This window comes from Triticum aestivum, chromosome 1D (assembly GCF_018294505.1).
Source record: "Triticum aestivum cultivar Chinese Spring chromosome 1D, IWGSC CS RefSeq v2.1, whole genome shotgun sequence".
Lineage (NCBI taxonomy): Eukaryota > Viridiplantae > Streptophyta > Magnoliopsida > Poales > Poaceae > Triticum > Triticum aestivum.
In genome coordinates, this window is record NC_057796.1 from 23,029,573 (window position 1) to 23,036,387 (window position 6,815).

Sequence of the window (6,815 nt, forward strand, 5' to 3'; positions counted from 1 at the left end):
CCCTTCACAAAAAAAACAAAAACCCCAGCCCGTGAAATGCTGATGCGTGGATGCCTATTGGTCCCGGTTAGTGCCACCAACCGGGACCAAAGGCCCTCCTGCCTGGGCTCGCCGCACTGGCCACGTGGAGGCCCATCTGTCCCGGTTCGTGTAAGAACCGGGACTAAAGGGCAAGGGCATTAGTAAAGACCCTTTAGTCCCGGTTCAAAAACCGGGACAAAAGGCCCTTACCAACCGGGACAGATGACCCTTTTTCTACTAGTGCTAGCGCACCGCCGACTGCTTGCACTTTTAGAGAAGTGTGCATCTGAGCCCTTTGTCCTCCTGTCATTGTCTTTCATCTCCACCAAATCTAGCACCAGAAGGACAGCGCCACACCTGTGGGCGGCGACCGGAGAGGACGGGCCGGGGAGGCACCGGGTCAGGGAGGTGTCGTGCAGGAGAGAAAGCACCGAGGAAGTCGGTGAGGGAGAGGCGGCGGTGGCGCAGCGGCGACGACTGCGGGAAGGGATAGCCGGATAGCGGCGGCGGCGACTGCGGGAAGGGAGAGCGGTTTGGCGTGCATGAAGCTGTGTGAGCGGTTTGACTGCCGGGATGAAGAGGTATGGAGGGGTTAGTGGGTTGATCAGTAATGAGGGATTAACGGTTGATTGGTGGGATTGGTGGCTTGCTAGCGTTAAACATAGAGAGTCTGTGGACCATTAGATCACGTGATTAGGCGGCTGAGATGGCTTGGATCTGCCGCTCTCGTGCTTTTATAGGTGTAGTAGATGAAGAGCTTGCTCTTTATATTATTCCTATTGTAAGATCCTTGTAACTTGCTATTTTTTTTGGCTATGGCCTGCCCCTTCCCCTGCCCCTATGTACACATACCACTATGTACACATTGTAACTATATCTTATGTTTTAATATAGCATATTAGGCGCCTCTCCTACTATTTTCAGCTTAAAAATAAGGCATAAACAAAATGGTAAATCATTATAGCAAAAAAAATGTATGCCCGAGCTTTACCTCTGTGTCCAACACAACCAAGTTTAGTCCTACCAAAGCCAATTCGTTCAATGAAGAATTTGTGGTATACTCTGAGACATAAACTCCATTTCGTGTGTGGATGCACATCCCTCAGAGTTGGAATGCGACGGGCATCAACTCTCTTGCGCATCATAGTACACAGAAGCAAGAAATTTAAGCATGAGAGAATTCAGTCAAGTTGAAATAAGCATAAAGTAAAATTCAGTCAAGTTGAATTAATTTGGAAAGGCTTATGCGTCAAATTGATACTACAAACTCCATACACCAAGCATCATGCTGAAACCGCAGTGAATACTTACAACAGCTAGCATTAAAACATTGTCCGCAATAACCCATCAATGTTAGAATCAGTACAAGGGATGAATAGAAAATCACATCCACGTGCAGATGTATTCAGATTTCTTGGACTGATTACTCTACTAATGGTTACATTAATTACTCCTGAACTGACAGTACATCACCAACAGTTTACATGTTCTGTATGTTTTTGTCTTTCAAACATGATTACTGCTCGTGGTGTTATCAAATTACCGAAAAAGCTATAGCTCCAATCAAGAATACTACATCACCTATCCACTTGATTCACAACAACCATAAATTTGTACTATCTCCGAAGGAATTGTCTCAAAAGCTCGATCCATTGTTTTTTTTGGAGGGGGGCGAAGTGTGAAGTAATACTGACATGTGGTGTTCGGAGCAGAAGTCGACCACGGCCTGCGAATCCTAGGTGTCGAGGCTGCATCGCCGGGCTCTGCTTCCGCTTTTGCCGCCCGCGCCGATGGAAGACTGAATGAGTAGAAGTAAGAGGGGAATGAGACGTTTGGCAAAGGAGTTTGCACCTTTTAGGGATGGGGAAGGAGGCAACTGCCATGCCATCAATTCCACCATCGGCAACTGCCTTCAGCTCCACCAACGGCGGCACATCCTTCCGGGTGGGAGCAGCGGCAGACCGGCGGCACCCGCTCCCCAGCGGTGGCGGGGCGCAGCGGCGGCACCCCGGGCGGTGGCGGGGCGCCCGCTCCCCTGCGGTGGCGGCGCGGGAGAGGTGGGCCGGGCGCGGAGCGGGAGAGGATGGCGGGCCGCGGGGAGGGGAGGCCTAAAATCAGGTTTTGTGTAGCTAGATGTCATTGCCACAGTATCCGTATGATTAGTAAATTCTCCCAACAACATCTCAATAAATAAATAAAACTTCCAACAAGAAGTTATGATATATCTTCAGTAGTAGATAGAGCAGCAGGAATCTTGCATTGAATCAACATTGCAGAACATTTTTCTTTACATGCATGTTACAGCATGCAGCACTTACCCAAAGGCTCATGAAGTATGATATAAGAAGCTACTAGCAAGCATTACTTTCTTCCTTCACTTCTCATACCCATCCATATAATACAATAGCTAGCAAGCAGAAATACAAGAGATAAAACATGTTGAAGATGATTCAAGTTTAGAGTCATGTTCACTGGAATGGAAGGAACCAGAAACACATGCTGCCTCTGTTGGATGTGTAGGCTGAGAGACAGACTTCGATGTAGCTCAGCTTTCATAAGCTGGACTATTGTGTCAGATCATCTATGATGTTTCTCATGACGTCGTTTACGCTTGGTGATTGTTACTTGAAAACTTTGGCATTTCTGGAATACCAGATTTTCCAGAGTCACTACTGAACAGTTTAACGGCTGACACAGCAGTAATTACAAACCAGGGAGGCATGCAGGCCACTACCTACGAGCAAAACAAGGAAAAGGACGCTGACCGGGAAAGCACCAACGCATCGCTAGAACAACGCGGCCTGATCCGTGTGGCAGATGAAGATCGCCGTGGGCCTTACACGAGAGATCAGCAGCTCGGTGGCCTCCATGTTGCAATCCTTAGTCAATCATTTCCATTGTTGTAACAAAGACATAAGTTTGAAGATAGAATCAGCAGATTTGTTAGGTAAATATGCGCAATCGTAAATTTGTTCCTAGTAGTTCACAACACCCAGCAAACGGCCGAGAACCCAACCAGAATAAGCGTCTAACTTGCCAAGAAGGGCTACCGTCCCGTAACTCCGCAAAGGAATTAGAGGCCCATTAACATCAAAGCACGACTGGATGCAGCACCAGAACATGGCAGCTAAGTCACATTTGAAGATGATATGGTCCGTGTCCTTGGTGCAGCCGCACAAAGCGCATAACTCAGATCCCGGGCCATTCCTCTTACATATTTGGACAGCAGCATGAAGTTTGCCCCTCATGGCTTGCCACATAAAAATCTTAACTTTCAAAGGGGTCCTAGCACGTCCTTGTACCGAGAAGTCGACGAACCTTGGACCAGCTTGGAATAAAGAGACTTAACAGAAAAGCTGCCCGAAGCAGTATGGGGTTAGGTCACGGAGTCCTTAGTCTCCGAGAACAAGGGGAAAACGACAGCATGTGATGCCAGTCATCCAACTCTTCAAGAGACAAGGCTCGAAGAAAAACCAAGTCCCAATTATTACGAGAGAGATCCAAGATGGAAATCCCAGGAGTGGCATGATAAAACAAAAGCACCGGGAGTGACAAACCGAGAGGACTATCACCACACCAATCAAGCAAAAATGAGTTGAGGCCCCATGGTCCACCAGAAATCTATCAAGGGAGCCAAAATCATTGCGGACTTTGATCAGTTGACGCCAAAAATGGGAGCCGCCAGACCACAAGCAAGGGGTGGCTATTTTGGGAAGTATTTTGCCTTAAGGATGTCAAACCGCATGACCGAGGCTTCATATGCAAGATTCCCCACCACTGGATGATAAGGCATTTATTCATAATAGAAGTGTTTTTCTTTAGAAAAGGAGCAATCACCCCCCGCCTCTGCATCTGGGAGATGCATACGGCCATATTATTTATTATTCACAAAGACCTTACAAAGAAATACAACAGTAAGCCCGAGGCCACCATCTAGACGACATCTGTCGCTACTCCTATCCTCTTGATGAAGAGGTGCCGAATGTCCGGGCCAAATACCAAACAGACATCGCATAAAAGCCTAACATCTAATGCTGGATGTCCCATCAAAGCCATAGGCGGGATTGGGTAACACTCCGGTCCGGCGCACTCTCAGTGAGTACCACACGCACACGCTGCAAAGGGTCGTCACCTCCGTCTTCCCTCGATCCATCCTCAAAGCATGTACTGATGCATCGACCTTGTCAGGCCTCTCTGCCATCGACGCCACCACGACGCCAGACAACGTCGACCTCCTGCGCGTGTCCATGCCACACATCTGATGCCAAGCCTCCACTGCTCCATGCCGCCGAGAACCGCCACCATGAATACGTAGAAATAAACACCGCTACACCGAAGAAGCCATCCGCTGGTCCCTCGGGCCCGAGTGCCTCTCCAAGAATGCCGCCCCAAGGGGGTAACGACACATGCATGCCGCCGTCATCCGATCAGCCTTCATGAAGGAAACGATGATAAGGGCATCGTCATCACCGGCTCCGGCCAATGACCGAAGACCAAGTTTTCACTTGGATCCCTCTCAAGAAATCCACCCGACAACCTATGCACTGTCTCGACCGCCTTCAAAGCCCTAGATCTAGCCGCCTAGATCCGGCGACCAACCGCAACAGCAGTGCCACCGTAGGAGTCCTGGCGCACCGGCCACTGCCTGAGTGCGCCACCACTGGAGCTCGGGAGGAGGGCTCTCAGCCCACCTCGCCAAACCGCGAGAGCCGCCGATATGATCCCGCGCACTCATCACCGTGTCTGATCTGAACCAATCCGCGGCAAAACCACGAGATCGGCCTTGGATAGGGATAGCACCACGCCATGCCACCGCGGGAAGACTGAGCTTCACCTGCCGCCACCTTCCAGGGTCGCTGCCCCGGGATCCAGCCGCCGTTGACAGGCCGAGCCGCCGGCCACCGCGACCAAGGCCGCCATGACCCCACGAGCCCATCGAACGATCGGCGCCACCAGATCTTCCTCGGAGCCTAGCAGCTCCGCCGCCCCCGCCCAGCACCACGCCGCCGCCTTGCGCCGTCGCCTAGACGCGCCGCCGCGACGCAGATCGGAGGAGAGCGCCCCGGTGCCATGGGTGACCCGCCTCACCTGATCTGGCCCGGGAGGGAAGAGACCTCCGCCGCCGCCATCAGCCGCCTGGGGCTTCGCCCGGCGACCTCCTCTAGCGGCGGCGGAGGGGAGGGGGAGGATGGACGTGCCCGGCGGCGGGGGCTAGGGTTTCCACCCGAGCCGCCCTAGCGGGAGGGCGACGCGGGGGCGAGAGAAATGGTCGATTTACTGGATACCAAAATTCATAACAGAAGTGTTAGTGACATCCAACCCCCCAAGGTTTTTTGGACGGCACATGATAGACCATTCAACTAGCCAATACTTTTTCTTATTACCAGAGGAATTAATAGCACCCACGCCACGGCATAACCAAATTAGCCGGTTAGCAACTAAGCCGGTTAAATGGATGGGGAAAAGTCTTTGGAGCACAACTGAAAAGGGGAAATGGGTAAGCCAAGATAGACAAAAAGGGTACGATCCCACGTTACAACTAAGCCGGTTAGCAACTCTGCATTCCTCTGCAACAGAACAGCCAATAAGGATAACTTCGCTCTTAAAAGAACTTAGTTGAATGTTGGGAATACCCAGAGGGCAGCATGTTGGATACAATTGGAGAGATGTTCCCAGCAACCGCAACCCGATTGAGAATGTACACCAAGGCATCAGCAAAAACATTGAACAAGATGGGAGAAATATGGTGTCCTTGCCTGAGGCCCCGGCCATTTTAAAGAAAGGGCCCACAACCCCACTAACAGACACAATCCTGTGGCCCCCACCAACCAGCTACATAAGACTATGGACATATGCCCCCTCAAAACTTTTGGCTAATAAGACATCACGGAAGAAGGGCCAACTAACCGGGTCATCGACTTTTTCAAAATCCAGTTTTAGAATGATGTCCTTGCTTCCCCTAAATCGCAAATCGTGTACAACCTCGTGCAGACAAAGGATACCATCCAAGATGAAATGACCTTTACTAAAGGCAGATTGATATTGCACAATCACCCTATGAGCCACTGGGACAGCCGTGAGGCAAAGCCTTTGGAGGGAAATTTGGCAATATTGTTCATAAGGGCAATGGGTCTAAATTGACGAATGAAATCAGCCCCTTTATCCTTTGGGATGAGAGAGATAACCACATAGTTCAGACGAGAAATATCAACGGTACCAAGGCAAAACCCCGAGATAATGGCATAGCTAGGTGTTTTAACATGGGCGAGAATTTCTTAAAGAAAGGATAAACATTTACATCAAACTTGTGCATAAAAAACCTACCTAGAAGACCTCCAAGAAATTATCTTACCACAAATGAAGCAAAACAACAATTTTCAAGGAGGGCCTTTGTAACGCCCGGATAATCAAGCTACAATAATTCCACGCTAATGGTGCCACGTCACCACAGTTACTGTTGCTAAGCTACCGTTAGGTCAAACCGTTTCAAAATTCAAATTCAAATTAATATCAACAATAAAAGTTTTTCAAAATTTACAACAAAAATGTTCGGGAGGTGCCATATTTTGCATAGGTAAATATGGTGTAGTAAACACATTTTTATAAAATGCCTAAATAATTTAAATTGAAATAAAACAGAAAAGAAAATAAATAAAAGAAAGAAAATACAAAAGAGAAAACAAACAAAAAAAGAAAAAGAAAGTAGAAAACCCCCTCTGGACCGTGGCCCAACTGGGCCAACCCATCAGGCCCAGCCGGCCACCCACTTCCCCCCTTATCCACTCACCATCCCC